Genomic DNA, 8,857 nt, shown 5'->3' with positions numbered 1-8,857 from the left:
TTTCCTAATAAAAACCCTCAAGAAAGTTGAGATAGAAGAAACATACCTTAACATCATAAAAGCCGTGTATGAAAAGCCCACAGCTAATATCATCATCAAACTCTCACCACTGTTGTTTAGCACAGTATTGGAAGTCCCAGCCCCAGCAATTAGACAGCACAAAGAAATAAAAGGCATCCAAATTGGCAAAGAAGAAGTCAAACTTTCACTTTTTGCAGATGACTCTACATGGAAAACCCAAAAGACTCCACCAAAAAGCTGCTAGAACTAATACATGAATTCAGCAAAGTTGAGGGATACAAAATCAATGTACAGAAATACTTTGCATTTCTATGCACCAATAATGAAGCAACCGAAAAAGAAACCAAGAAACCGATCCCATTTACAATTGCACTGAAAACCATAAAATACCTAGGAATAAACCTAACCAAAGATGTTAAAGATCTGTATGCTGAAAAGTATAGAAAGCTTATGAAAGAAATTGAAGAAGACACAAAGAAATGGAAAAACATTACATGCTCATGGATTGGAAGAACAAATATTATTAAAATGTCAATACTTCCCAAAGCAATCTACACATTCAATGCAATCCCAATCAAAATTGCACCAACATTCTTCTCAAAGCTAGAAAAAACAATCCTAAATTTTGTATGGAACCACAAAAGATCCCAAATAGCCAAAGTAGGGTTCAAAAAGAAAACTGAAGCAGGAGGCACCAAAATCCCAGACTTCAGCTTCTATTACAGAGCTGTAATCATCAAGGCAGTATGGTATTGGCACAAAAACAGACACATAGACCAATGGAATAGAACAGAGAACCCAGAATTGCACCCACAAATGTATGGCCAACTAATCTTTGACAAAGCAAGAAAGAATATCCAGTGGAAAAAAAGACAATCTCTTTAGCAAATGGTACTGAGAGAACTGGACAGCAGCATGCAGAAGAATGAAACTGGACCACTTTTTTATACCATACACAGAAATAAACTCAAAATGGATGAAAGACCTAAATGTAAGACAGGAAGCCATCAAAACCCTAGAGGAGAAAACAGGCAACAACCTCTTTGACCTCAGCCACAGCAACTTCTTACTCAGCATGTCTCTGAAGGCAAGGGAAATAAAAGCAAAAACAAACTATTGGGACCTCAAGATAAAAAGCTCCTGCACTGCAAAGGAAACAGTCAACAAAACTAAAAGGCAACTGACAGAATGGGAGAAGATATTTGCAAATGACATCTTGGATAAAGGGTTAGTACCCAAAATCTATAAAGAACCAGTGAAAAAATGGACAGAATACACAAATAGACACTTTTCCAAAGAAGGCATCCAGATGGCCAACAGACACATGAAAAGATGTTTAACATCACTCATCATCAGGGAAATACAAATCAAAACCACATTGAGATATCACCTTACACCTGCCAGAGTGACTAAAAGTAACAACTCAGGAAACAACAGATGGAGAGGAAGTGGAGAAAAGGGAACCGTCTTACACTGTTGGTGAGAATGCAAACTGGTGCAGATGCTCTGGAAAACAGTGTGGAGATTCCTCAAAAAATTAAAAATAGATCTACCCTATGACCCAGCAATAGCACTGCTAGGAATTTACCCAAAGGATACAGGAGTGCTGATTCATAGGGGCACAAGCACCCCAATGTTTATAGCAGTGCTTTCAACAATAGCCAAATCATGGAAAGAGACCAAATGTCCATCAAACTGATGAATGGATGAAGAAGACATGGTGTATATATTCGATGGAATACCATACAGTCAAAAAAAGGAACGAAATCTTGCCATTTGCAATGATGTGGATGGAGCCACAGAGTATTATGCTAAGTGAGATACGCCTGTCAGAAAAGATTAATACCATATGATTTCACTCACATGTGGAATTTCAGAAACAAAACAGATGAACACAAGGGAAACAAAAGAGAAGCAAACCAGAAAACAGGCTCTTCACTATAGAGAACAAGCTGAGGGTTGCTGGAGAGGAGGTGGGTGGGGGATGTGTTAAATGGGTGATGGGTACTAGGAGGGCATTTGTTGTGCAGAGCACTTGGTGGGGTGCCTGGGTGGCTCAGTCAGTTGAGCATCCGACTTCGGCTCAGGTCATGATCTCACGGTCCGTGAGTTCGAGCCCCGCGTCAGGCTCTGTGCTGACAGCTCAGAGCCTGGAGCCTGCTTCTGATTCTTTGCTCCCCCTCTCTCTCCGCCCCACCCCTGCTGTACTCTGTCTCTCTCTGTCTTTCAAAAATGAATAAACATTAAAAAAAATTTTTTAAAAAGAGCACTTGGTATTGTATTTAGGTGATGATTCACTAAATTCTACACCTGAAGCTAATGTTATACTGTATGTTAATTAACTTGAATTTAAATAAAAACTCAAAAAAAAAGATTCTGAATTAACGGATCCTTGAGAATTATCCCGTTGGACTTAGAACCAAAAAGAACTGGGAGTGCACGTGGGTGGGTGGGGGAGCTGGCATCGGGGGTACAAGATATAGGGTCTGGACTTTGCGGCTGCAGCTCTGGTACCTGTTTTTGCAATATTTAGACTCCCTATAAGCTGCCCACCATCTGCAATAATAACTTAAGAATATTTCTAGGTAAAGTAATAATTTATGTCTTCAGACAAAACTTAGTTAATATTCCATGGCAATTTACAAAACATAAAATGTTCCTAATCATCCATTCATCCTCAATCATAAGGATGTCAGGAGGAAGTAGGAAACAAATACAAATACTATATCAAAATATTATTTTAATTTACAATATGGTTTTAATTCAACCAGGAACTAGGATAGCCTTTTGCTACTGGCATAGTTTTTTGTTTTACTTCTACCACATTTTGGCAACCACCACATAACGAAATCATACATATTTATATAAAATTAAGTATGAATATAAACTTACTTTAAAATATAACAATATACTTTTATATGTGCACATACGTGTCAAGTCATATTGTGTTGAAAGGCTATCCTGTATGTCCATCTCGATGTAAACATCAGCCCATGATACCACAAGTTCCATTAAAGGTTAAGGCTATGGCTAAGCTCCACTTTCTCCAGAGCACAATAGCCCCAAGAGAGCTGTTCCTGACCTTCTTTGACCTTCTTTTCTAAATCACTCACCTGAGATTCATATATTGGTAGGTATATTGTCATATATTGCTGTCTTATATTAAAACTCTTGAACATTAGGATATTTGCACATTTTTTTCTCTAAGAAAGTTTTATGCTCACTAAACACTGTATCCTTTATATACCTCTTCCTCAGCTCCACATACAGTGTCTGCCACAGAGTAGGCCTCATTAATCAAGCATACCTGGACCCTGCTAGTTCGCTGAATTTCTAGCTGGAACCCTCTTTCTCAGAATTTCTGGGCTTCCACAATTTCTAGGCTTCCAAATCTGGAAGACTGTTATTCTCTCTCTAATGAAATATATAATCTTTAAAAATAATAAAATAATCTATGGTAGATAAACTCCGTGTTTTTGAGGCTATCTGCTAGAGCTGGAGGGGTAGTTCCCCTAAGAAATGCCCCATCCTCCTGAAATAACTCATCAGTTCCTTAGCAGGTGGATCATCTACTGTTACTGTTTCAGCACCTTTAGCAGAAAGTTGCTTTTTGGCAGTCTCCCTGCTGGACCCCAACAAGCTGGCTCCTTCTAGAAGATTTAATTGAAAGTCTGTAAAGTCTTCCTCATAACATCAGAAGTGCAACTGAATACCTGCTTTATTATATTTTGGTTTAGTTTATTATACTAGTCAGGGTTCTTCAGACAAACAGAATCAATAGGGTGTGTGTGTGTGTGTGTGTGTGTGTGCGTGCACATCCGTGTATATATATATTTAATATGAGATTCTTCTAAGGAATTGGCTCATGTAATATTAGAGGTTGGCAAATCCAAAATCTACAGGGTGGGCTGGCAGGTTGGGACCCAGAGAAGAGCCTATGCTGCAGTTCAAAATTTCCATATGCCACAGAGTTCTTCTCTTGCTTAGAGGAGGTAAGTCTTTTGTTCTGAAGGTCAGGCCTTGAAATGAGTGCATGAGGCCCACCCATTATGGTGGACAGTCTACTTTATTCAAAATCCACCAATTTAAATGGAAATTTCATCCGAATCACTCTCAGAAACATCTAGAATAATGTTTGACCAAATATCTGGGCACTGTGGCCGAGCTACATTGACACATAAAATTTTCCATTACATTTAGTTTATTATTTTCTTTTGACCTCAGGTGCCCCAACACTCCCTAAGCTTAATGTGACTTACCTGCCAAAGGCAGGGACCCCCTGCATCTTATTCATCACTGGATCCACGATACCAGTTCCACAGATGGATGAACACCAAAAATTGTCACAGGCAAAGGGTGTAACATGAGTGAAAACTCCAAGCTCATTATTATCACAGCTGGGGCACATCAGCAAGAGGGAGAAAGCCATCTTAATGTGGTCCATCCTAATGTGAACATCTGTAAATTCATCATTCCTTATACTATAAAATACAGTCCAAAACGCAGGTTGCTTGTTATTTCCAATCCAGTGGATATCTTGACCTCTGTGGCTTGGAAGATAAGTGGCTTTCCCTAAAACTGCGTTATAGGAAGTGGTTGCAATCTGGATTCAGCCTGGTTCTGCGACCTAATGGGGAAAAGGCTGGGAGTTCACCCATTAATTGTCATGGGTTGGCCCTAGGGGAGCACGGAGACTCAGGGGTGCCTGTAGGGAGTAGAGTAAAGGTTGCAGGTCTCTCTGAAGAATCTGCACCTGACTTAGGCACTGATGCAGATAAGGAATAGCAGAAAGAGGTTCACAAACAAGTGGTTGACCGTGCTTATGAGGTGATCAAGCTGAAAGGCTGCACCTCCTGGGCCACTGGACTGTGGCAGATTTGGCAGAAAATATAATGAAGCATCTTAGGCGGGTGCATTCAATTTCCACCATGATTGAGGGTCTCTATGTCCATTTGAAGGAGAGAGCAGATACGCTGTGGGGGATCCAACAAAAGCTGCAGTTCTAACGTTTTATTTATTTTTTTAATGTTTATTTATTTATTTTGAGAGAGAGAGCAAGGAAACAAATGAGTGGGGGAGGGGCAGAGAGAGAGGGAGAGTGAGAATTCCAAGTAGGCTCTGCCAGCACAGAGCCCAATGTGGGACTGCAACTCAGGAACCATGATACCATGACCTGAGCTGATATCAAGAGTCAGAGGCTTAACCAAGTGAACCACCCCAGGTGCCCCAGTTCTAAAGTTTGCTAATGTTGTACCATTTCACTGTCTAGACTGCAACAGGATTTTAGTTGGAGGTTGTGTTTATTGCCTTATTATTTGACCTGCTCCTCAAGTACTAATATTAAAATGGCCTAGGATCAACATCCATTTCCTAAAGTTACAAACAGGAATGGTTCACACATCCCTCCAGCTGTATCCTAATGTTGGATGATACCTGTCTTGTGTAGTCCTAAAGTAGTTAATGTAAATAGCTCCATCACCTCAGCAGCACCACTGCCAATGTTGCATAGGCTGCAGTTGCTAGTCAAACCAGATGTGTATCTACTGTGTGTTAAAGAAACCTGGTCTCTTCACCCAACATGCCTCGTCCAACCTTTTTTTTCTCCCATCAGTCACTTGCTGAGATCCAATGTATAAATTTAATAGTGCATATATTGTGCATAACTGTTCTAAAGGATCTTACTTTGTGCACAGTATATATCAGATGCCTCACTTGGAGGCCATAAGGGCATATATTGAAATGGATCATCCTAAATAAACGATATATAATGAATAGATTTCTATTCATGATGTTGGCCAAATAATATTACCTTACATTCTCACAGGGGTAGGGACTGTGTTTGTTACGTGATAAAAGAGACTCCATTTCCATTAGCACACTGAAGCTTTTTGGTAGCTTTCTCCTTCTTGCTCCCCTCCCTTGTCACCTGTCCTTTGCATACACACATGCACATCCTCCTTCCTTATAGATAATGCCAAATATTTCTGGATCTTAGTATTTCCCCCAAGTATGGAATAGGAAAAATGTTAGTTCTAAGATTTGAAGAGCTTTATGTGAGATTCTCTTGTTTTCAGCAAGGACTCTCAGATGTTCTTTTGCCTCTTGCACTGTTCAAACTCACAGGCTCCAGCATCACATCTGAGCATGTGGTGGTCATGATGCTTGTGTAGCTTTGAAAATGAACACTGGGGTTGGTGCCCAGAACCTAAATGAAAAAGGCAGTAGACCCACAAGTCACTTAATGTGCCTTGTCCCTCCTGCTTCCTTCTCTTCTGGCTAGTTTCTTCTCAGACCTATATTTACAGATGGAACCTGAACATGCAGACCAAGTGATTTTGCTTTTGAACAGGAAATGGATGGAAATGTTTGCAAAGAAAAGATTTAAAATTGTTGGACACTTTTTGAGCTAACTATTTTGGAGGAAAATGTTTATGCTGCCTCTGTTATGTATTTTCTTCTCCATGAAAATACTATAACATGTAGGAAACTCAGACAGAAATAGTCTGTAAATGCATATTTTTATATGTGGGCTGCTTACCCAGTTTTCTTGTTCTGAACACCAGAATCTTGATTAGATGAATGAGGTATAACCTGCCCAGTTCTGATTTTTATTCAAAATACAGGTTCTTTACCTTTTTAGGGTTGCAACTCTCTTTGAGGATCTAAAGAAAATGATGGGCCCTTTACCAAGGAAAATTCACATACTTACATGCAATTTTGCATAGATCTTTAGTCTTGATTCAAAGATCCCCTGCAAGTTTATGCATGTGAGTCCATTTAAGAGTCTTGACCTATGGCAAGGGATTTTGCTTACTCTAGATTTTATAAAGAATTAATTGAGAATAGCTGAACCCATTCATATTATGAAAAAAGCTGTATATTTCACTAAATTATTAACCTAACAGTGAAACTCAGATGAATGGCAGTGGTTTTGTCACAAACTTCCCATTTCCTTCTCACTGGGGAGTCTAGGGGATATAGTCTCTACCCTGGGGTAGCTTGGATTCCATGGTTCCTCGAGCTATAACAGCACCTGCTGCTCTTTAGAGCCATACTGGGATGTACATGTTTATATTAGGGATGTAACTCACTCTTTATTTATACACTTGTGCAAATTTCTTTTTTTAAGTACAAACTCTCTCAACTGTATTGCTAAGGAGTTCTTTTTCTCTCTTAAAAAATGCCTGCTATCAGTAAGTTCCCAAAGGACTTTTCTCTCTGTTTGCAGGAAGCTGCAGTTTACGACCTCTCTTTGTCTCGAGTATATTCCATCACTCTTTGTTCTATGCTCCTTGCTATCCTTAGGGGTTGGAAGAAGTTTTGAAACACAATTTTGCTTGAAAAAAAAAAGTCTTTGTAATTGAGGTTTGAGCTACAAGCAGATCTCTTGCCCCAAATAGGGTAGAAACATGTAAGCCATTACACCTCCCGTCCCTCTCCCCCAACCACTGACTGAAGCATTTAGGGTGCCCCCATAACTCATTATGCTTAATAGGCAATGACAGATTGAGCAGAGAATGTAAGCAGAAAGTAAAGTTATTGTATTTCATAGTTATCCAGTCTCACCTCACACACTTTTACCCAGATACTTTTAAAAATTTGCTTCAGGCTGATTTTTTTTTTTTTATTTTTTTTTATTTATTTTTTTATTTTTTAATATATGAAATTTACTGTCAAATTGGTTTCCATACAACACCCAGTGCTCATCCCAAAAGGTGCCCTCCTCAATACCCATCACCCACCCTCCCCTCCCTCCCACCCTGCCCTCCCTCCCACCCCCCATCAACCCTCAGTTTGTTCTCAGTTTTTAACAGTCTCTTATGCTTTGGCTCTCTCCCACTCTAACCTCTTTTTTTTTTTTTTTTTTTTTCTTTTTTCCTTCCCCTCCCCCATGGGTTTCTGTTATGTTTCTCACGATCCACATTCATGGATGGAACTGGAGAGTGTGATGCTAAGTGAAATAAGCCATACAGAGAAAGACAGGCTGATGTTTTAAGGCAAAGCTTTATGTGGTGAAACTACTTGAGAGCCATATCCAAGCAAATACATTTCAAAAAGGCAAAAATTATTTCTAAGGCCTATAAGTGTAAATACAGTTAATATATTCACTCATTCTTTAATCCATTAATTATGTGTTATATGAAATAAAGCAAATGTGAAGTAAGCCTTCTGCCTTCTCAAAAATTATTGAATGATAAAAATAAAGATTTCAGATAAGAAATCAGCTACTAGCTTTGTATTGAATTGATGTAATAGGCCCTGTGGAATGTCACTTTTAAGCTTCTAGTAATTTAAAAATGTGCTCTTGGGAGCTAGTAGAAGCTGGTTCCAGTACATCATGTATCAAGTATCCATCTTATTGGGTTTTCTATTTTCACTGGTCTATTCATTGTTTCATTGGTCTATTTGTTTCTGTGTTAACTGATACAGATGAATAATAAGTATTGGTAGGCTAAATCTTCCCATTTTATTATTTTGGGCAAAGGGATGTTGGGTATTTGTGGGGTTTTGTTTTCTTGTAAAGGAGAGCCGTGTAGAATCTCTTGTTCAATTTAGATTCTATTGAATCAATACTAACTCTGTTAGGAACCTGAAATGCAACCTCCTGCATGGAACTGGTCTTCTGGAAGATAAAAGAAGACCTGAAAGGAAAGAAGTAATCACTTTGTCCGAGAATATCTTAAATCTCTGCATTGCTGTTTTGGTGACTTCTCTGGCCTCCACTGCCCACAGTAGAGTTTGGTCTATAATGGCATGACATTTCTTGACACTTTCAAAGAGAAGAGAAAAGGAGAGGTGCTGTTGAGGTTTATTTACTATTTTATTTTACTTTATT

General features: G+C 39.0%; 1 pseudogene; it reads left to right on the top strand.

Annotated features, from left to right (window-relative positions):
• Positions 1–4,384: 4,384 nt before the first annotated feature.
• Positions 4,385–5,027, top strand: LOC132667967 (L-lactate dehydrogenase A chain pseudogene; annotated as a pseudogene).
• Positions 5,028–8,857: the final 3,830 nt, after the last annotated feature.

This window comes from Panthera onca, chromosome B2 (genome assembly GCF_046562875.1).
Source record: "Panthera onca isolate mPanOnc1 chromosome B2, mPanOnc1 haplotype 2, whole genome shotgun sequence".
Taxonomy (NCBI): Eukaryota; Metazoa; Chordata; class Mammalia; order Carnivora; family Felidae; genus Panthera; species Panthera onca.
Note: the sequence above shows the minus strand (reverse complement) of the source record. Positions and strands in the feature narration are given on the sequence as shown.